Source organism: Rhinatrema bivittatum, chromosome 15, assembly GCF_901001135.1.
Source record: "Rhinatrema bivittatum chromosome 15, aRhiBiv1.1, whole genome shotgun sequence".
NCBI lineage: Eukaryota > Metazoa > Chordata > Amphibia > Gymnophiona > Rhinatrematidae > Rhinatrema > Rhinatrema bivittatum.
Window position 1 is genome coordinate 60,228,294 of NC_042629.1, and position 23,311 is coordinate 60,251,604.

The window sequence follows — 23,311 nt, forward strand, 5'->3', positions numbered from 1 at the left end:
TGTCGTTGTCTTTTGATCATTAACACCTTTCAAGTATCTGAAAGTCTGTATCATATCACCCCTGCTCCTCCTTTCCTCCTAGTGCTAAGCATACCAAGTCAAAGCCAAATGGTTTGTGAGCGAGAATCCTCTCCAGACCTTTGGTAATGCTTGGCTGATGGACCCTCAGGATTGACGTTGAGCACTAAAAATTAATCAATCCACAGATGTCATCTCCAGTAATACATTGAGAGTGACTTTAAGCATTCATGGGTGTCCCTTATAGGGATCTATACATAGATCAGAGAAACTGTTATGAAGAGAAGTTGCCACCTGATCTCCTGTTGGATCTATCTTCTCTACAGGCAGGAAATAGATCTTCACCAGAAGACCCCTCCTTCACAAAGATTGCACAGAAAATTCCCAATCCATTCTAGTTGGATTGCCAGACCTTGGGCCATTTAAGGAGGAAGCACTTTCAGAATATAGCATCCATCCTACCAGACCAATACTTTCTCATCATCTTGGAAAGGGCACAAGGATTCACTAACCTTTTTTCTCAAAAGACTCATGAAGAATTCCAGTCACCGTGGGTCAGATATTCAGAGTGCATTTAGTGCTAGATAGCCAGATAAGTAGCATTTATTCAGCTATGTAGCAGCCGCTGAATTTCTGGTTATATTTAATGGCCACTAGATAGCTGGATAAAGTGTGGGCGGGCAGTGGACAGATCGGGGTTGTGCTACTTAGCCAAATAAGTTATCTGGCTAAGCAACAATATTCAACGTTAGGCTAAACTTGGATCTATAAGATTTATCCGCTTACTATGGGGATATTCAGCAACATTGCCGGATATGCTATCCAGCTAACTTTGAAAAACAGATAGCTTTTAAATAACTACCTCACTAACCTCAAGGCAAGGAGTGTGAGAAGCATCTTACATGCACACCATACGATGCTTTTGAAACAGTATTAAGGACCCTGCAATCAGGGGCAGCTCAAGGCAATCTGCTGCTTGAGGCAAGGGATGAGATGACGCTCCCCCTGGCCCCGCTCCCCCGCCCCCATTGTCCCCTCCTCTGCCCCTCTCCCTTTTTCACACACACGCACACGCACACACACATACATACATGCATACACACATATTCACTTATTCACTTCTCTCCCTCTTCTATACACACATGCACTCTCATTGTCTCTTCTCACCTCGATTCTCATTAGTCACCAGCTCCGTCCTCCCATACTCTGTGAAAGTTCCACCCAGACATAAAGTTTTCTAAAGTGTAATGAGTTTACAAAAGGAGGGAGAAGCAAATTGCACACTTAAATCCAGTAGAGAGAGTTGTGAACTAATCACAAGTACAAGTTTGTTGTTCCCTGGATTTCCCGGGTAAAGCTATGGGAACATCCTCCAACTCTAGGATAAATTCTCTTGACCCTTAAACACTTAGTGGTCCGTATTCAGTAGGTCAAGTGAACAAGTTAGCCAGCTGAAGTCAGCCACTAACTTGTCCCTTCTATTCGGCGGGAGAAATGTCCCACTGAACATAGCAGCCTAGAGTTATCCTGCTAAGTAGCGCTGTCATCTACAAAAGGAAAAGACTAAATAAGCTGGGCCATCTCCCCCCCTCCCCAAAGCAGAACAAGTGCTACAGAATATTCTAAATCCCTCCACCTCCCTGCCCCTTAAACCTTAAAAAAAAAAAAAGTCACAGTTTGCTCGGTATTGGAAGCCAGGCCCGATTAAACCTTTAAAAAGAGCTCAGCCTGCCTCCCCCACCCATAAGAAAAAAGGGTAACTCCTGCAATCCGTCCCCACCGATACCTTTCTTACGTTAAAGTTTACGCTTCCAGCGCTGCCTCTGTCAGAACAGCCCCGGGAGCGGGGCAGAGAGAGTCCCTCACGCCTGGCGGTGAAGACAAAGATATCTGTGGGGATGGGGTGCAGTAGCTTCCCTTTTTTCCTGTGGGAAGGGGGGAGGCAGGCTTGGGCTCCTTTTAAAGGTTAATTGGGATGGGGGCCTGCCTTCCAATACTGGACAAAATGAGACTTTTATTTTTAAAGGTGTGGGTGGGGGGGGGGGGGGGAGTAGAATGTTTTGGACTCAGTTTGGCTTTGGTGTAATTGATGTTGGACCCTAGTTACTCCAGCACCCAGACACTTATTTGGCAAGGGCAGCCGCGGAGAACACACTGGCTAAATCACCAATTAGACTGTCACGATCCTCCCTGAGTTTAGAGCACAGCAAACAGTATCTTCTTTCCATGGGGGACTCTCGAGATAAATCTGTTTGTAACAGCCCTGAACAGGAAGGGGGTCAGTTTTCTGCTCCAGAAGGAGGTTAAAAAGCAGACTAATGTCAGTTGTCTCTGAGTTAGGGAGAAAGGTCTTCTGTACACATAGAGGAGCCCATTGGGATCCCTACAAAAGGAGTCTGGCCTAGTAGTTAAGTCGGGGCAGTGCAGAGTGGAGGAATGTACCAACTGTGTCACAGCCACCCCCTCTAGAGGTTGCTGAGCTGGCTTGTTCCTGCTTGCATTAAAGCAAGCGAACTCTAGTGCCTGTGTGAATTTTTTGTTCACCTTTTGAGAGAGGAGGAGTATTTCCTCTCAGTTCTCTGAATTATTCAGAGAAAAGACCCAAAGCCTTGGCAGAGAAGCCTTAGAAAGTAAGAAGAAACTTCCTACTTACTCCTCGTGCTTGTTGTAGTATCTCTAGTGATTTTTGCTGTTAAGCATCCTGTAAGATTTTTTTATTTCAGAGGAAATGTTATCCATCCTTCCTGCCCGTCACCAAGGAAGGAGTGAGAGGAGCATGAGTTCCTAAGAATCCAAGTTATCTCTCTGTCAGAGGGATTCCATTGCCTATTCAGCAACCAGGGTTGTAAAAGAGGGAGAAGATACCCATTGAGTATCCAGTAGGGATGTGTATTCGTGTGCATTTGTTTCTTCGTTTCTTACTTTCTGCTCTGTAACTGTGTTGACTGGATGGCTACCACCTTAAGTCCTTCTCTGTGGATGTCACTCCTTTACCTTTCTCCTGTTCTCTCTCGTATTCTGGATGCTAGGGATGTGCATTCATTTCTTCCATTTTGATGGGTAACCACATACTTCACCAACTTTCTAGTACATGCGGGGAAAATGGAGAGTGTGCGCATATTTTTATTAATGAGATACATGCATACTCTCCATTTCCCTGCATGCACTAGAAAGTCGGCGAGGTACGCAGGCACCCTCTGAAATGGAAGAAATGAATTGCACGGCCCTAGTATCCAGCATTCGAGAAAGGTAAAAGAGTGTGGCACCCATAGAGCAGGACTTAAGGAGGTACCCACCCAGTACAACACAGTTACAGAGTAGAAAGTAAGAGTCCAATTTCAAGCATTTCGAAGAAGATTCCCACCTGTTTACAGTTTATCCAGGGGGGGGGCTTCACATTCAATTTAAGAATAAAGAGGGGACCCTGAGAAATAGATTAAGGGAATCACATATTCACCGATTTATCATTTTGGCTTATTTTATGAAAATTATCTGCAATATGCATCATGTGCCTTATTTCCATACTTGAACTATTTTGTCAGAAAGGTTGCATTGGAACATTCTCACTAACTCCAGATTTCTTAGTGGCACTAATGAATACCCGAGGACAACACCCCAGGAGGTTATCCTTCTCCCTACGGAGAATCCTAAAAGAGACTGAGTGATTTAGGAAAAAAGACTTAGCCCTGGTATTGAGTGACTAGCCCTGTGACTGTTACGGAAAAGCCAGAGTCAAGGATTACACACACACACCCTCCAGTATCTCCAGTGGCAAAAACTCTACAAAATTCAGAGCCATCAGCAAACCAATCAAGTTGTACATCTTTCCAACCCTAATACTGTCCACCATGCAACATTAGTTAACTTCATTCTCCAATACGTACAGCGAATGCACACACAGAACTTTAGGTTCAGGCTTTTCATTTTGTTTCATTTCATGTTTGTTTTGTTTAGTTGGAGTGAAATAAACAGCAACGTGAAAGAAATGGAAATTAGAAACAAACCAAAAGCAATGGTTCCCACCCAACACCCTCTTAGAGTTACTGCCATAAAAAAATAGAGCCCCGGCCTGCTCCCGCCCCACTGGGTCCCGGTTTCAAAATGGCACCAGCCGGCCCCAAGGCCAGCGCCATCCCGTTGTATGATTGTAGCCACAGTGCCATTCTGCAGGCAGGAGCTGGCAGGGCAGGAAGAATTTGGGATTGCTCCTCCCTATTTAGACTGGATTCAACCCCATGGATGGGGTGCACTATTGCCTGTAGGGAGAGGGGAAGGGTTTAAATCTTTTTTTTTTTTTTTTTAATTTATATTCTGATATTTTGGCACTTCAAAGTGGATCACATTCAGTTGTAGGTATTTGCCTGTCCTCAGAGGACTCACATGGAAGATGAAATGAGCTGCCCCAGGTCACAGGGAGTGGCAGTGGGATTTGAACCCTGGCTCTTAGCCTGCTGCTCTAACCCCTAGGCTACTCCTCCAATACAAATTAAAAAATTAGGGTCACTTATATGTTTTGGTTTTTTTTGCTGATTTTCCAAAATGACAGTGCCCCCCCCCCCCCCAATATTGGCAGTGTTTTCATACACAAGCAAACGAAACAAGAGTTTTTTTGTCATGTTTCTTTTCATTTGAAAACAAATGCACACACACGCCTAATCTCCAATCCCTTGCTCTGACAGCCTGGATGTTGAGAGCGACGTAATTCATTCAGATGGTCTTTCCCAGTTGGCGCTTCTAGGAAGGAATCCATTAGAAGGCTGTATGAGTGCCATTGGTGGAGGCTTAGAGGGCAGTTTTCCCGTAATGATTATCATGGCGAGCACGCTCGTTGCTTCAGATCCTGTGTATTTACGGGGGCATGGAAAAAGGACGCGACTAGGGGCAGCGTTAGGAGGAAGAACGGGAAGGTGCATCTGCTGACTCGATGGGGTTAGATTTTGAGGAATTAGGAGAGGCATCTGCCCTGTCTCACAGCACCCCCTGCGCGGCTGTTAGACTGCTGAGACATTAGCGGGAGCGAAAGTCCCCCCCAAGTACCATCGGGGGAGGAGAACTGTAAAAAGGTTTTTTTCATTTGGAGAGCTCCCTCGTCCTCCCCCCGCACGCACTGGAGTCTCTGGCCTAGGAGACGAGAAGATTTGGGAGCTGGAGAATTTGAAATGCATCCGGACCTCAGTTATTGTTTGGGAAGGGACTTCCATGTCATCCAGGAGACCGCCCCCACTGGCCCTCCGTGCCCTGGAGGGTGAGACCCGAGGTACCAATGGACACTTTCCTAGATGGAGAAGCAGTGTGAGAATAACTCTGGGACAAGGATGCAATCAGAATCAAGTGTGTTCCAGTTACTCTGAAAGAGCTGCAGTGAAGCTGCTCTGAACCACTGGGCACCTGTAACCCATCTCTGGTGTGTGTTCCCACACCAAATGCCACCCCTTACATACACCTTGGGCACTAGAGATTGGAGAATCAACACCCCCAGGGATGTGCAAGGAGTTAGCACTGGGACTGAGTGTGACCCCTGGGCTTCTCAGCATAATATTACATGATGTGGGATTTCCTTATGAACGCTATATGCCTGCCCTCTGTGCCGTGACAGTCTCAGTCTCCACAGGGAGTGAGCGCAGCATATCCCTGCACTCTCTGTGCGGTGACAGTCCCTGTGGTGCTGAGCTCAGTGCTGCTCCCTCTGGAGTGACAGTCCCTGGGATGAGTAAGTGCAGCGCATGCCTGCTCTCTCCTCTGCTCTGACTTAACTCAGGCGTCCTGGTTTTAGGAAGAGTTTCTCAGCGTATGAGCTGTTCTGCAGCAGCTGTGCCTCGCCGTCTCTCTCATGTATTTGTATGGGCAGCTTTGGTGCATCACGTCAGATGTCGAATGTGCAGTGACTGCTCCAGTGTTTACAGCCTTGCTAGAGAGACCCAGCTGTGTGCAGATGGCAGGGAAAACACAGGCTGTCTGCCTAGAGCAGATACAGGAGAGATTCAGATCCTTGTAGCCTGTGCCCTTGCAAGGGGAAATCAATAGGAGCATCAGACTTTTCAGCTCAATGCAAACAAGAATTCTTGCCAGCCAGAGGCAGAACAGCTGGGAACACCTGTCAGGCATAGTTACCCCCCTCCCTCAGTTCTGAAGTGACTCATCCCCTGAGATCTTTTGCTCTGCAACAGACCCTCTGTAAATACTCCCAGGAAGCCCTGCTACATTCTTCCTTACACTCTCCGTATCCTCCAGCTCAGTACTCCCAGGGAGCCCTGTTACACTCTCCCTTACACTATCTCTGTGTCTTCCAGTATCAGTACTCCCAGGGAGCCTTCTTACACTCTCCCTTACACTATCTCTGCATCCTCCAGTATCAGTACTCCCAGGGAGCCCTCTTACACTCTCCCTTACACTATCCTCCAGTATCAGTACTCCCAGGGAGCCCTGTTTCACTCTCCCTTACACTAACCTCCAGTATCAGTACTCCCAGGGAGCCCTCTTACACTCTCCTCCAGTATCAGTACTCCCAGGGAGCCCTGTTTCACTCTCCCTTACACTATCTCTGAGTCCTCCAGTATCAGTACTCCCAGAGAGCCCTGTTTCACTCTCCCTTACACTATCCTCCAGTATCAGTACTCCTAGGGAGCCCTGTTTCACTCTCCCTTGCACTATCCTCCAGTATCAGTACTCCCAGGGAGCCCTCTTACACTCTCCCTTACACTATCCTCCAGTATCAGTACTCCAAGGGAGCCCTCTTACACTCTCCCTTACACTATCTCTGCATCCTCCAGTATCAGTACTCCCAGGAAGCCCTTTTACACTCTCCCTTACACTATCTCTGAATCCTCCAGTATCAGTACTCCCAGAGAGCCCTGTTTCACTCTCCCTTACACTATCCTCCAGTATCAGTACTCCCAGAGCGCCCTCTTACACTCTCCCTTACACTACCCTCCAGTATCAGTACTCCCAGAGAGCCCTGTTACACTCTCCCTTACACTATCCTCCAGTATCAGTACTCCCAGAGAGCCCTGTTACACTCTCCCTTACACTATCCTCCAGTATCAGTACTCCCAGAGAGCCCTCTTACACTCTCCCTTACACTATCCTCCAGTATCAGTACTCCCAGAGAGCCCTCTTACACTCTCCCTTACACTATCCTCCAGTATCAGTACTTCCAGAGAGCCCTCTTACACTCTCCCTTACACTACCCTCCAGTATCAGTACTCCCAGAGAGCCCTCTTACACTCTCCCTTACACTATCCTCCAGTATCAGTACTCCCATAGAGCCCTCTTACACTCTCCCTTACACTATCCTCCAGTATCAGTACTCCCAGAGAGCCCTCTTACACTCTCCCTTACACTCTCCTCCAGTATCAGTACTCCCAGGGAGCCCTGTTTCACTCTCCCTTACACTATCTCTGCATCCTCCAGTATTAGTACTCCCAGGGAGCCCTTTTACACTCTCCCTTACACTCTCCTCCAGTATCGTTACTCCCAGGGAGCCCTGTTTCACTCTCCCTTACACTATCTCTGCATCCTCCAGTATCAGTACTCCCAGGGAGCCCTTTTACATTCTCCCTTACACTATCCTCCAGTATCAGTACTCCCAGAGAGCCCTGTTTCACTCTCCCTTACACTATCCTCCAGGATTAGTACTCACAGAGAGCCCGGTTTCACTCTCCCTTACACTATCCTCCAGTATCAGTACTCCCAGAGAGCCCTGTTTCACTCTCCCTTACACTATCCTCCAGTATCAGTACTCCCAGAGAGCCCGGTTTCACTCTCCCTTACACTCTCCTCCAGTATCAGTACTCCCAGAGAGCCCTGTTTCACTCTCCCTTACACTATCCTCCAGTATCAGTACTCCCAGAGAGCCCTGTTTCACTCTCCCTTACACTATCTCTGCATCTTCCAGTATCAGTACTCCCAGAGAGCCCTCTTACACTCTCCCTTACACTATCTCTGCATCTTCCAGTATCAGTACTCCCAGAGAGCCCTCTTACACTCTCCCTTACACTATCTCTGCATCTTCCAGTATCGGTACTCCCAGAGAGCCCTCTTACACTCTCCCTTACACTATCTCTGCATCTTCCAGTATCGGTACTCCCAGAGAGCCCTCTTACACTCTCCCTTACACTATCTCTGCATCTTCCAGTATCAGTACTCCCAGAGAGCTCTGCTGTGGTTTTCCTTACTGTACAGGCGAGTTGGTCCCATACTCCTTTGTCTGTTTAAAGAAGTGACGCTGCAGACTGGATCAAAAGAAGGGCTGCCAGGCTTGTGAGTCTGCTTCACTGTTGCTACTTAAGGGAGAGCTTTAGCAGGAGGTCATCTGTAACTGATTTCCCAGTTTCATCCACGGGACTGCAGAGGTCTGCGCATTATCAAGCACACATCAATGCAGGGAAAGTTCTGGGAGAGAGGTTGAAGAAAAGGATTTGCTAGGATGTATGAATGCAGAGCTTCCCTTGGAGGTGAGTGAGAGCTGGTAACTGTGGCTAATGAAGGCAGCAGCAAGCAGAGCTACGAAGGGCTCCCTAAATCTATGGCTATTGAACCGAGATGGGAGACGGGTGATGGGTGCAGTTCAAGTTCACAGCCATGCTATAGCGACACATGTGGCGGGGGGGGAGAGGCCTAAAAATGCTCCTAGCCATGCAGTCACAATCACCAGCAGTCACAGGCACACGCACACAGTCAGTTGCATTCTCACATGTCAGCCAATGACCAAACATGCACAGTGCTAAAAAAAAAAAAATGCCCTTGATTTGGAACAGCTCCATCGAATTCTTAAAAAATTGACCTGTTGGTAAGTTGGGTCTCAAATGATACAGCTGAAAAGTCCAGCAAAACCATTCCTTTCCCTTGATTTCCTATACAAGGTGGCAGTAAATTTAAACCCATCTGTAAAAATCAAAACATCTAAAAAGATGCTGCGGACTTGATATTCCATAGAGAACCCTAAATTAGGATCCTGCTGGGCCTGTTTTCTAGTGATCAAACACAGAATTTGTGTGATTGCCAAAAAAGAAAAATAAAAGAAAGTGCCATTAGTACAGCATTGCTTAGATGCTGGCTGCGATCTGACACCTTGAAATGGGGATTAATTGAACAATCCCCCTCTCCCCGCCAGGCGGTGATCGCCAGAAACAGTTTAACGTGAGGGAACAGTATTGGATTTTACATTTGAATCCCATAAGTCCCGCCTAGTCTTAACCTAGATGTCCGAATGGTAGGCCTTTAATTAATTTTTTTTTTCAGATCAAAATTAAATCATTTTATTTTTTTCTATGCAATACCCTTACATTTACGTTTACTTCCTTCTGGTGACTTTACCTTTGGTGATATCTCAGGCACCAAGGTTAGGACATGAACACCCAGTGTAGGGGCTGGTTTAAGTTGTAGTTGTGAAATCTTTTTTTTTTTAAAATGAAAAACCTGTTTGTAACATGGTAAAGAGCAGTGGGATCATAATGTTAATATAGTCCTGGCCTACTAAAATTGATTTACAATTATTTGCCTTGATAGAATTCAACATTTATAATGGTAAGAAAAAAGCTGCCATCAGAACGCTGTGGAGTTTTTCACAAAGCAATCTGGAACGTCATGACGAGTAAATAAATCCTCCCGATGCAGATCCATAACGAAACACAAACCCATGTCGGGGTGTTTCTGGGGATGAATCGTCTTGACCATTAATGTAACATAATCGCTGGAAAAGAGATAAGTACATTATTTTAATTGCTTAAAATTAAAAATAAAATGGACTAAGTGATGACCATATGATTATTGATAATAAGGCAATTAGAAGCCTGGGTGGTCTTTAGGGAGTATAGTGTCAAGTAGGTTAGTGGAGGATTATTGTCATTTGGGCATTACATTACATGTTAGAAATTACATAACAGGGTTACATAACAGGAGTGAAGCAGGAGGCTGCTAAGGATAGATGATAGACATAGTGCAGTTGTATCCATGATATGAGTTTATATGCAAACATATTGGAGCTACATTAGAATGATCTGACACAGCACCGTGAGGGCTAACCGCAGGGATTTAAAATGACTGCTGTCAAGTTCAATTCTTTCATTGGACCTTCCTCAGTAACGTGATGCATTGGGACAAAGAGCAGCACTGATGTCTCCTGCGGGAGGGAAATCCCAGGCTCTCTTATTCTTGCCTAACATTTTCATTTCAGAGAAAACCTCACTGTTCAGCTGGGAAAATTAGATTTCAATAAATCTCTGAGCCGCCTTAAACAGGCTCCATTTATCTGAACTGAGGCCACTGAGCAGCTTTTGTTTATGCTGGAGATGGCGGCCGGTGGCCAAGGCAGAGAGGCTTCTGTTCCACTGCTAGAATAAGCCATGGAGGGGCCCCTTTTGGAAGGGGAAGGGCTGGTGGCCACCGGGCAGGAAAGAGACCTGGTGGTTATCGCTGATGACCCAATCTGCCCCTTCCACAATTAATTGCACTTATACCCCACCTGGTTTAGTTTTTTTCCAAATCGTGGCCTCACTGCTTTAACTCTCAGCCTCTCACTTGTTTCTTTTGGCTGTGTCTCTTGTCTGTTTTGACTAAATTGTAAGCTCCAAGGAGCAGGGACTGTCTATTCTGTACCTCTGTTCAGCGCAGCGTAATCTGGTGTGCGCTACACGACTGATGATGATGGTGCACAATAGAATTAGTAAAGTGAGGGAACAGTGGCTCTTATGGGGTATAATACAAGTTAATAGGCTCTGGGATTGGTGTCTCTTATGACGTAATAGAAATTAATGGGATTGATGTATTTTATTATATATAATAGAAGTTAATGAGGCTGGAAGCGACGTCTCATATGGCATGGGAGTGATGTCTCTTACAGTGTATAATGGACACGGTCAGTGATGGGGTGTAACAGAAGTTAATAGGTGCTCTTATGGAGACCTGTTTTAATGATTCCCGTGAATAAGATACAGCCATTCCAGGCTATAACCTGTTTAGAAAGAACAGAGCTGACAGAAAAGGGGAAGGAATAGCACTTTATTTAAAAAAAAAAAAATCAAAGCAACTGCAATGCAGGAGCCATCTTAAAGAGGCAATGGCTCTTCCATCAACCTCAGTGTGGTCTACAGACTGAGGAGTCAGAAAGAGGAACTAGACCGAGATCTAGCTGAAGACATTCACAAGGGGGGGGGGGGGGGGGTATGCTGCTGCTGTTTGGAGATTTTAGCCTGCCAGATGTGAATGGGAGTTTCTCTTCTACAGAGTCAGTAAGAAGTAGAGCGGTTATGGATGCCCTCTGACAAGTGGAGATGGGACAGTGCCTCTAATCTGCACACAGGATCCCACCCAGGCTTGGCGCCACAGTGCATTCGTGTGGGGCAGTATACCTGGGGCGGGGGCGGCAGCAGCCGTAGAGAATGCGGGGCTGCTGGTGCAGCTCAACCTACCGGTGGCCAAAAAGGAGGAAAAGCCGCGGCAGTTTCCCCTCTTAGCTGCGCACGTGTACTCAGAGCTTTCCACCTTCCCCCCCCCCCCCCCCCCAAAATCGCAAGAAGGCCAGCGGGGTGGAAGGAAAGGCTAACTTGAGAAGCCGCGGCGGAGCTCGTCCCACCACGGCCCAAAGTGAAGAGGAGGTCGGAGGGGGCCGCGGTGGAGCTCTTCCCACTGTGGCCTGGAGAAAGGAGGCTGTGTGTGTGGGAGTGTGAGAACCTGTGTGTATGTGTGTGTGTCAGAGCTTGTGTTCATGGGTGTGTGCGCGCGCGAGTACCTTTGAGAGGCTGTGTGTCACGTATAGGATCTCATAGGCATGCACACACATATATAATGTCTGTGAGGGAGAGGGAGGGGTTGTATATGAGAGCTGGAGTGTGTGAGAGAATGAATATGTGAGTGTGTGAAGATAAAGCATGGCCCTACTTCCCCCAATCCATCACAATCTCAAGGTGGCTGGAAATCAAAAGATCCCATTTATGGAGAGCAGGAGACTTTTTAATCCTTATTAGTTTTAATTATTGGGTATAATTTGATAATTCTGCTCTTTTGAAATATTTAATTTATTTTGGTGGGGGGATAGAACATTTTTTAGTTATTGGGTTTTTTTATTCATCAGTTGTTTTGAAGTATTTTATTGGTGTTTGGGAAATTTTGGATATTCTATTTATTAACTGGTTTGAAATATTTATTCTTTTTACAAATATGATTTTACTATCTTGATTTATATTTCTCTATTTTATTAGTTAATGTTTTATGAAGAATTTTAATGTTTCTGTTTTTCCCTTGTTCCTCAGCATATAGATACTGGCTTATTGTGGATTCCAGTTCAGTTCCTCTCAGCACGTTCCTATTTATACTTTCTGGTCTCTCTATTCTGTATTTGGTCAGGGTCTGTCTGTGCTCTCCATGTGTGACCGAGGTGAGGTGTTCTGCTACCATATAATTTATCTGTAGGGCTCTACAGCAGTCTGATTTGTTCTGTTTTCCTAATAGGAGGTGTATTAGTGTTCTAGGGCCTGGTGTGATATGTGCAGTGTTACCTTTTCATAGATAAGGTTGTTACTGTTTGAGTGCTGGCAGCTAGGTTGTTTTGATATAGGAGATTTATTATATTGTAATGGTAATTCTGTTTATTCATGGCTTTCTGAGGACCAAGCCCACACCCAGCACACATTACAAAAAGTCTAATTCCATAGGGGTTCCAAGTGTCTTTTTTTTTTTTTGCAGAATTTTCTGCTTGGTACCACAGCAGTGCATGTCAATATAATATGCTTGTTGTAAGTGATATTTTTGCCTCCGAAGCTGTACTTTTGAATATGCTTTTTCCATGTAAAATCAGTTATAAATGCATAATTGAATTGTGTGTGTATGCCTGTAGAGGGGGTGTATTTGTGCAAGGCTGTAAGGTTTGCCTAAGATAACTAACATCCTTCCCTGGATCGGGGGCTGCTGGACTTTTTTTGATGGCTCCAGGACAGAGACTGAATTAATTGAGGGGGGTGGGGGGGGAGCACAGTAATTGTTCGCACTGTGCAGCAAAACATAGCACTGGCCCTGATCCCACCTGAGCGCACCAGTGATCATCAGAGGGTAGGATCTCATGCAAGGGTCAAGGCGGCAAGGAGTCACACGAAGCTCAAAGTCCTGGATTTCAAAAAGACCGATTTCTGGTAAAATGGGGAAGTTACCTCAAGGAGAAGATAGGTGAGGAACTGTGGCCCGCAATAATAAATGGGAACAACTCTTTATGTAATAAAAGAGGAGAAGGAGACCGGGCCTGCCTTTCCAACAAGGGGGCCAACATAATAAAAGCAAAAAGATCCACGTACAGAAAGTACAAGGATCTCACAATGAATAATTCCTGGTAAAGCTGAAAGAGACAAAGAAATCGGGATGGCAGAGGCAGAAGTAGAATAAAAGATTGCTAAAGAGGTAAAGTGAAGTAGAAAAACATTTTTCAGATATTGTTAAGCCTAGAGGTGGAATTATAAAACTGGAAGGTGCTGAGGAGAAAGCAGGAACACTTAGGAAATATTTCAATTCGGTGTTGACCAAAGAAGGCCGTGGTGGAAGACTGCTGCTAGTTAGATAAGGGTAGACGCCACCCCATTTACAGAGGAGAGCATTTTGGGTGGACAAAAGCCTTGGAGCCGGATGTGATCCATCCTGGGATACTGAGGGAGCCCAGAGAGGTTCTGGCGGGTACATTGAAGGGACCTGTTCAGTAGATCCTCCGAGATGGGAGGAGAGGGTGGTTGTGGAGCAGCTTCACAAGTGTTGTAGCAGAGCAGAGGCTGGAAAGTGTAGGCCGGCTAGTCTTACCTTGGGTATGGGAAAATGAATGGAGACTCTGCCAAAGGGGAGGACAGTGAACTATCTACTGCCCAGTGGGGCTGATTCTGTTCAATCCCTTTGAGTGATACTGGGGAGGGGTTAGAAGGAAAGCTTTGTCTTTTTTGTGGATGACATTAAGATCTGCAACAGAGTGGATACCCCATGAAGGCGCAGAGAGAATGAAAAGTAAAACTAAAAAGGCTTGAGGAGTGGGGAAAAGCTTGGCAGTAAAGATTCAGTGCCCAAAAGTGCCGAGTCATTCATTTGGGATGCCAAAATCCAAAGGAGCTGTACATAGCTGGGGGCAAGAGAATAGGGGTGTTCAGCCCCCAAAAAGTTTCTTTTTGGATTTTTTTCATGTTAGCTTTTTTTTTTTTTTTTCATTTCATTTCATTTTGGGGATTTAGGGCACAATATTTCAATTTCCACTCTAATCAAAACAAAATGAAAAATAAAAAATAAAATGATGGCACACTCCTAGTGAGAAACCGATGTGCACAAACCGTGAGAGAGAGACATTGTGTCATCTAATTTGAAGATGGCAAAGCAGCCTGAAAAGGTGGTGACTAGGGCCAGGAGGATGCTGGGCTGCAGAGAGAGATGAATAGCCCGCTGGAAAAAGGAGGTGGTGATGTCCTTGGTGAGGCCTCACCTGGAGAACTCTGTTCAGTTCTGGAGGCCGCATCTCTCAAGGGATAGAGAAAGGTGTCCATAATGGTGCAGGGTCTGCACCAAAAGACACATGAAAGAGAAACTGAGGACCTAGATATGTATACCTGAGAGGAGAGACAGAGGGGATATAAAACTGACTTCTAAATACCTTAAAAAAAAAAAAAAAAAGCACAAGAAACAATATGTAGGTCTAGGGGGTCATGGTATATAACGCTCCAGTGGGGATAGACTCAGGAACAATGTCAGGAAATGGTTTTTCAGAGAAAGGATGGTAGATACCTGGGATGCCCTCCCGGAGGAGGTAGTGAAGACAAAAAAACAGTACCAGAATTCAAAAGGGAGTGGAATAAATGCAGAGGAGCCCTAGTGGCAAGGGGATGAGAATGGAGAACCGGGGTAACTTGTGCTAACCTTTCAGCATGGGGATAACTTGCAGCAAATACAACTTACAAACAATAGCAGAAGGCATGGGGGTAACCGCCCGGCACGGCAGCAGTTATAATCCTAAACATTTTGCTGGGCAGACTGGAATGGGCCATGTTGGTCTTTATCTGCTGTCGTTTACTATGTTACCGTGTCCATTATGGCAGATAAAGAGCAAAGTTCCCATCCCTTCTGCCCGGCTGAGATTCGTCCACTTTGGGTAGATATGTGCAAAAATTACCCCCCATGCAATCCCAGAGCAACTCCTCCCTCCCCCAGGACTCTTCCCTGATCTCTCAGCTCTTTACTTATTTATCTATGTATTTATTTATTGGGCGTGGGGATTAGAACCTGACAAGGATTTTTTTTTCCCCCAGGGTTCATCTTGGGATTTTTTTTTTATGTGGGTTTTTGCATATTCTGAGCCCTCCACCGGTGTTTGGCCCTTCCTCTTTTTGGGGATGGGTTATATGTTCCTTTATATACTGAGGGCTGAGCTCGCTCAGATAAGATCAATGCAGGACTCTTGAGTAGATCCTCAAAGCTTAGTTCTTTGAGAAGGTTTTTGGGATCAAGAGGTTTATTTATTTATTTTTTTCAAAGATTTGAGAAGCTTTGGTTTTGCTATTCTGTACCATTTCCTGACTGAGAGGGAGGACCTCCTGGTTAAGGTGGAAAACAGATTAGATTTTTAAAGAGTTTTGAAGAAACCATCAATTTTTGAAGCTGGGGAATTTTTCCATCACCTCCTGGTGTATGCTGACCCTTTTGGGGGAGGGCATTTTGGCTCTGTACGCAGCTGAGAGAGGGAGGGTCATCATAAGAGGCACCATGGATGAAGAAACATGCATATTTTTTATTTGTATTTTTCTCTTCTTATTTATCATTTTTTGAATCCTAACGTGGAAATTACTTTTTAAATTCAAGTAAAGCTTTTCAGGAGTTGAACACCACTTTTGGACTCTGAGCCTTCGTTCAAGTGTGCCCTTTTGGATCAACCACCCCAGTACTGTGAGTGAGTGCGAGTAGTGAATGAATGAGAGTGATTGTGCAGCCTCGTTACTTCACTATAGCACCTAAGGCCCTGGAGGCTCGGACCCCCTGCCGAAGAACCCCATCCCCCAGGGCTGAAGCTTGGTGCTTGAGTGAGACAGAGGTCTGGGAGTGTACGACATCCCTGGGACTGCTGTAGCCCCTGCATCGGGGGCCGTCTACCTGAAAGGGGGTTACATATTTATTTAAAATACTTTATTAACCTCATCCCCAATATGATGTACAGAAGCAGAATGTATAATTCCACCCCAGAAACATTAGGGGGTAGCCTGCACGGAGCGGCATTTACTACCATAAGAAACTTGCTGGTCAGACCATTGGATGGACCATTTGGTCTTTTTCAGTCATTGCTATGTTTCTTTGTTACATATAAGCATAACACTAAACAGTAAATACATAAAATAACAGAACACATCTGTCACAACCTTTGCTGGTAGGCCATATCAGGTCTTACCATATTTTTTAGAAGGCTGGTAGGGATATCTCTTATGGTGAATAATAGATGCTGTGACAGATGTCTCTTACGGTGTACAATTGAAATGAATAGGCACTGAGATTGGTGACTCTTATGTTGTAAAATAAAGTCTGGAAGGGATTTGAGTTTCTCTATCTCTTTGCTAGATTTTTCTTGTAGCTCTACTATTGAATGCACTGAAGGGCATTGACTTATCCTCACTGACACTTGCTTCATCCTTCAGATCTTAGTGTCGCCTCTCTCTAGTTCTCTCTTTATTTCTTATTGATGTCTTATCTACCCATGCCTCATCTGCTAAAACATCTAGCTTATTTCATTATGACCTATCCTTTTCCTAGCTGTCCATCTCCAGACTATAAATCCAGTCTAACAGGTTTCACTATTCGACCTGATCTGGAAACCATGACCTTTTGGAGATCACTGCTTTGAGCAGGCCTCAAGGACCTTGGTGGATTTGCATAGTCTCTTGGACTGGTGCAAGATCCACTTCATCAGTGATGAGATGAATAGGCCGATGATTATGCCTGGTCAATGTGCCATCTGAGGTATGGAGGAGGGTACACAATGTGCATTGTTTCTCTGCTCTGGGGTCATAGACTAACATTATCCATGTTGGTAACTACACCATAATGGCCTCTATGAATTCTATCTGTCTTGAACTGAAATATCTTGGGAGTTGAAGACATGCCAAATAGGAGTCTTCAGAAGCAGTAATGTCCCTATGGTGTTAAAAATGGAGTTAGTTTGGCACTTTCCCTATCTAAGGGGATCTGCCAAAATCCACTGGTAGTGTCACATTTGGAGAAAGTCGCTCCTCCTCCCAGCTTGGGCATTATCTCTTCTATAGGGGAAGGATATGACTCCCTTTTGACAATGGTATGGAATTTCATCAGATCCATATAGATAGATGATTCCATTGTGTTTGACCACTGAAACCCATACGTTACATCCCTCAGTTGAGTTACCTTTTAATCATACCACACTTTTCATCTCTGCCTTAAACTTTGGCGGCAGTGGAATTGGAATATAGTTGGTGTGTGTGTGTGTGTGTGGAGGGTCTATACTGAAAGGGTCTGCTCCTTGCTTTAAGAGTTTTAACTGACTTCCCCCTTAAGACTCTCATTTCACCATCTTGGTGACTAAGTCCCATTGCCACTTCTGCTAGTAGATTTTCACCTTCAGAATCCATCACCAATTAGAAGGAATATTCCCTAAGTCAATGACAAGAGGCAAGATGAGTATGTTTTATGAACTGATCTCTTTTGGGCACCAAATCTGGGCTCATCAAAATCATGTTAATTGGCTTCAAGGGAGGTTTCTTACGTAGCAGCTACAGTTAAGACAGAGGAGGTGTCTGCTCCAGAATCCAAGCTGAACGTCACTGGTGTGCCTGCAATTTGCAGAGTCTCTTGTATCATGCTGGCTCCTGATATGATGCTAACATCTTCAGGCATTTTGTCAATGGCTATTTTGTTGTGTTACAGAGTCTAGAAACCAAGGTTCCTCACTTCCCTGTGTGACTGCTTCTGACACCTCAGTACAGCACATTGCTGCAAGGTGACTAGCTTTCTGGCACTTATTGCCTTTTCTGTGTAAGGCTGGGCATGCATTGATAGACAGATCTCTACCACACCTTCCAAATTCTCTCATTTTTTCCTGGGAGTAAAGTCTCCAGGTGCTTGCTTGGCATTACAGCTTGCTCTGACTTTGCTTCCTGCTCTGAAGCTTATTTTTGCCACACAAGGCCTCCTCTATGCTCTGTGTGCTTGAAGCCTGGTTCTGTGTATTAACCAGTTCAGAGTGCCCTCATCTCCATGGCTGTGACAATGTCTGGTCTTTCTGCATTTGCAGCTTTGTCCTGAATTCCAGTCACCCGCCTGCCCTGGATCTCATCCTCTTTAACAGCTCCAAAGTCACAGTGTTCAGCCAGCTCAACCAGCTGCCTAATGAAAGCTTCCACTTGCTCTCCTTCGAGCTGAGATCGCTGGTGGAACATTGCCCCCTCATAAATTACATTGCACTTGGGAATAAAGTGCTCCTTGTACTTTTCCAGAACCTATTCATACCTCAGCCTGAAAGACAAATGACTTGAACATGTGCTCTGCTTCAGGTACCATAGTATAAACGTGTGCACGCTTGCAGCACCTCATCCTCCACGTGCAGCTTGGTTGCCATCCAGTACATGGCAAATCACCAGTGCCAGTCAGACCAGGATGCCGGATCAGCAAAGCTGAGGTCTGCAGGAGGGGGGTCAAGCTTTGTCATCTTGATGCACTGAGGGGCTCGCTGCAGGCTGGAAACTGGCTCACAAGCTGTCAGACTTACACGAGGTTCAAACTTTCAACACCATATCACATTATAGACATCTACGAGCTGGTTATTTAGGGAAAAACTAGCCCCCCCCCCCGACTCAGCCACATAGTCTGAGTAGGAACAGTGAACCAAAAAATTCTCGTTTTGTCATTTTGTTTCACAGTTTAATTTTTCCTGTTTTGTTTAGGTTTTTTTTTTTTCATTTTGTTAATTTTTAATGTACCTTACATTTTGGACCTGAGTGTTTTTTTAGATACCCAAATCTAGGTGAATATTCGGCTGTAAACTTAGGCTCCTAAATTCGGCTGACATTTGACACCTATTTATTTATTTATTTAATTTATTTATTTAAAGTCTTTTTTATACCGAAGTATAGCAAAAAATGCCTTCACTCCGGTTTATGTCTCCAGGTGTGTGGCTCTGGGACCGAGCCACACACCTGGAGACATAAACACATCCTGACTCCATCCTTTCTTAAAACACTATATCTTTATTTGCCTATACACATTAGTAGATTGTCTTTACCTTCAGAACGGTGTACTCCAGTTACTCACAGTTAGTAACACTTCCCTCAGTACTCATATAGCTTCATTGCAGCTCAGTGTCTGGACAGCAATATTCTGCAGGAGCTGCCTTCTTCCTGGAGACCTGGGCCTGGTACTGACTTAACCCAGCTGGGTTCCAGCTCTTATTCTTCCCCTGTTGGGCCCTGCCCACAGAGCTCTCTCTCACAAGGAGAATTAAAGGGGATCAGGCACCTCGTCTGGTCTTGCACTGGTTTAAGGGGGAACATAGAGGCACTGCCTTGCAGTGGCTATTTTGGAATATCAGTCTCTAGTTTCTTTATCACATTTTTTTTTTTGTACTGCTAAAGAAAGCAGGACATAGCGTGGAACGACTTGTTTGGAGAGAAGTGGTGAGAGGGAGGGGAATAATAAATTTACTGCTGTAGTTTATTGCTTATTATCAGAATTATAATCTGATTATATCCACCTGGGATGGTGTCAGCAAACAGGTTTTTTCCAAGCAGCAAAAGCTGGAAAATTCTTTACTGGTAATGGGGGGCGGGGTGAGACAGGGCCTGTGCAAAGGTATTTAATGGCCTAGGTAAACTTTCAGCCATGCCACCTCTTCTCCCCCCCCCCCCCCCCACTCCAGCCCCAGGAGTGTTCCTATCTCTAACTCTCCTTCTCTTCCCAGCCCCAGGAATATTCTCTCTCTTTCTCCTTCTGCTCCACAGTCGCTCTCTCCACTCTTTTCTCACCGAGTCCAGTCAGCGTTCTTCCATCTGGAGTCCCCCTTCAGCCGCAGTGTAATGTCAGGTGGGGAGGGGACAAAGATAGATGCTCTGTTTCTTTACTAGTCTCGCCACTTGTCTTCTCTCAGGTGGCCTGGTAAGGTTGGTAATCTGCTCTGGCCTGGTCCTGCTGCTTCCGCCCCCAAAATTGTGACACTCTAGGCAGTCGCCTATTTCACCTAACGCTTCCACCTTCCTCAGAGGGAGGATTGTCATGCATCTTGATAATCTTTTGCCTCCCCTTCCTCTCCCATGCACTGAAAATGACAGTGACTGAATTTAAAAACTAAAAAAAAGTCTGTTAGAAAGTCTGGGGCTTATCCCCGCACCCTGCCAGCTTTTGTGCAGCTGACTCTGCCATAACGTTTCCAGCATCCTAGCCAGTTGCTGCAGTATAACATTAAGCAGACCCTTAGCTTCAAAAGCTGTTTATAAGTACCCAGGGAGTAGGACTGGACACTGTCCTGCAGGAAATGGAATCGCAGGGCACTCTGACCTAGAAAAGGTTCTTCTCAGGGATTTGGGGCAGGTCCAGGGGGCTCCTCTCTCATCAGGGTTTCCATTAAAAACTGGCAGCTCTTACAGCTAACTCTTTTCTTTACCGGTCTCTCTTTCTCAGCGCACGAGGAGACAAATTTACATGTCACCCACCTTGACCTAACTTTGGAGTATATGCAGGTGATGTGTTGGGGAGGGGGGGTTCCCTATGAAATAAGGGAAGTGGGGTGGTACCTCCTGAAGTAAGGGAAGCGGAGGAAAAGGAGAATGTGGAGGTGTTTGTTATGACAATCATAAGAAAATATGCAGCCTAGACCCCTCTTCTCTGTTTTACATCTCGGGCATATTTCCAACTCAGATTGTGGCCTGACCTGTCTGCATTCCCCGCTGTGCCTGCCTGCCTCGTCTCCCAAGCTTTGCATCTTCACCAACCCAGAAGCCCCCGGCACCCGAGGGCTGGTACTGGGGAAGCTCCAGCTGGGCCTCTGCACCGGTCGGCTCCGCCTGCCGACGGTGGGGACCCTGCAGGTTGTACCAATCCCGCCTTGCCCTAAGGGTCCACTTCTGCAACAGCTGTCCCCCTCCAAGAGCCTTTTTTTTTTTTTTTTTGAAAAGGTTATGCTTTTGCAGGTTTGTTCGTTTTTTCCTGTCGATTTTTTTTTCTCTTCCTGAACTTGCAGGAAAGCAAGTTCTTAGACAAAAGGAGTGATATTTGCAAGGTAGACAGGTAAACTGCCTTGCAGGAGTTGTGCACTTTTCTTACCCTGCTTTCAGTCAGAGAAGACCTGGCTGACGGCAAATGCGGCAGTGGGAGTCTGGGATGGCACTTTCTGCTGCACCTCATCTGTAAGGCATCGGTGCTATAGAGTATGGCAGGGTGGTTTACGTGCTGAGGCTGCTTGTTGTTTGTTTATTTTATTTTTTTTATCTATTTATAACATTTATGAATCGCTGTATAGATCTTATGATAAGGCCTTTCTTTTGCCGTTGTTATGGTGCTAGCACTGGGAGCTCCTTCTAGGAGAGTGAAGCTGGGCCTTTGATCCCGGTTTGTGTGCAATGCAATGTGCTGGGTGACCCAAGCTGTGCTGATGCCCCCAGTCTGGTTCAGTGCCAGGTGACACAGGCTGCGCTGTAGCTCCCGGTCTGTGTCCAGAGGGAATGCTGACTGCAGAAGCTTCATCTCCGGACTTACCGGGAAAGAATGCTTAAAATGGAAAACAAAAATAAATTCTTCACTTACTGGCTGTGCATATTGTGTGTCGGGAGGTCCATAATCAAAAGCATTCAGCCAGATAACTCAGAAGTTATTCTGCTAAATGAAGATCTGGGCACTTATCCAAGCTAAATTCTAGCTGGGAAATAAGTTATCTACCTAGAATTTAGCCAGATAATTTAGTGGTATTCTGGGATCGTAACTAGGGGGGACTTGAGTTAGCCAGCTTTGATATCTAGCTAACTCCGAAATTAATGACTGCAGATTAAGAGCAAATGGCCAGCTAGTCTCTCCAGCAATTTGCTTATAGTAGGAACAGTCGCTCCATGCAGGTTACCTCCATGTGTCCTGCTAAGGATAGTAACTGAGTTAGCTGGATAACTTAGCCAGCTAAGCCTGGGACAGAGACCTGCCCTAAAGTTAGTGCAGCTGTGCTATTAAATAATATACCTCCCGAGTTAGCTGGATTAACTTATCCGGCTAACTTTACTATCCAGACAGTGACTGAATATGGACTCTAGTTTTTTAAGGCTAGTAATAGTCTGCAAGTGTTAAGAATTGTGTGTCTTTAGGGAGAAGAGAATTTGGATTCATTTTGTAAGTAAAGTTAGTACTTGTAAGTGTTAGAATTTTGAGTTTGCAAAGGTCACTTTACTTGATCTGAAAAGATGAGAGTAATGGTCCCCATCCACCCCCTCCGCTTCTCCCACTCACCCCAGTGACTTTATTTTTAATATAGGTAACCACCCGCTCCCCCTCATGTAAAAGAGGAAAATCTTTTTAAAAAAAATAGTCAGTTAATGATTTAGAATAAGATACACTTAACCGTGATTTTAATGATTGACCGATTTTAGTCTTGTTAGTGATCATTCACAAACCAGCATGTCACCTAGTTATCAATTTAAAAACCGTAGACACCAAATAAATAATTTAAAAGCCCTTAAACAAGAGACATACCTACTTCTTGATCAGCTTTTAAAACTTTAGCAGCTCCATAAAATGTATAGGTAGATAGAAGTCCAGCAGTGAAATGGGGGCTATCCAATCTTTTGCACCGAGTGCCGTATGAATGATTATCTGCCTGTTGGTGACAGGTTGTAGGTGCACCCGGTTCAAAGAGCGAGTCTGATCTCTGGAGGAGCTGAGGCAGTCAGAGAGGTATAAAGAAGACCTGGTAGAGCGATCCCAACTCCAGTCAAGCAGCGCTGCTGTGGAGCAGCAAGGTCGCCTGGCAGGAGACCATCAACTTGCTGGGCAGGAAATGATCCTGTAGCTAGGACCCACCCTCCAAGGGATGTTTTATTCTCTCGCACCGAGGAGGTGCCTCCAGGACCATGTGCCCAGGAGTGAAAGGTTAGGAGAGCTGTTACAATGGATGATTCGATCATTAGCAATGTAGACAGCTGGGTGACCTCTGGGCTTGAGGATCACTTGGTAACTTGCCTACCCGGTGTGAAGGTAGCTGACCTCATGTTTATTTATTTAAAAGTTTTATATATTGCGCCCTTCAAAAAATATTGATTGGAGCAGTTTACAGAATCACATTCACAGTAAAATA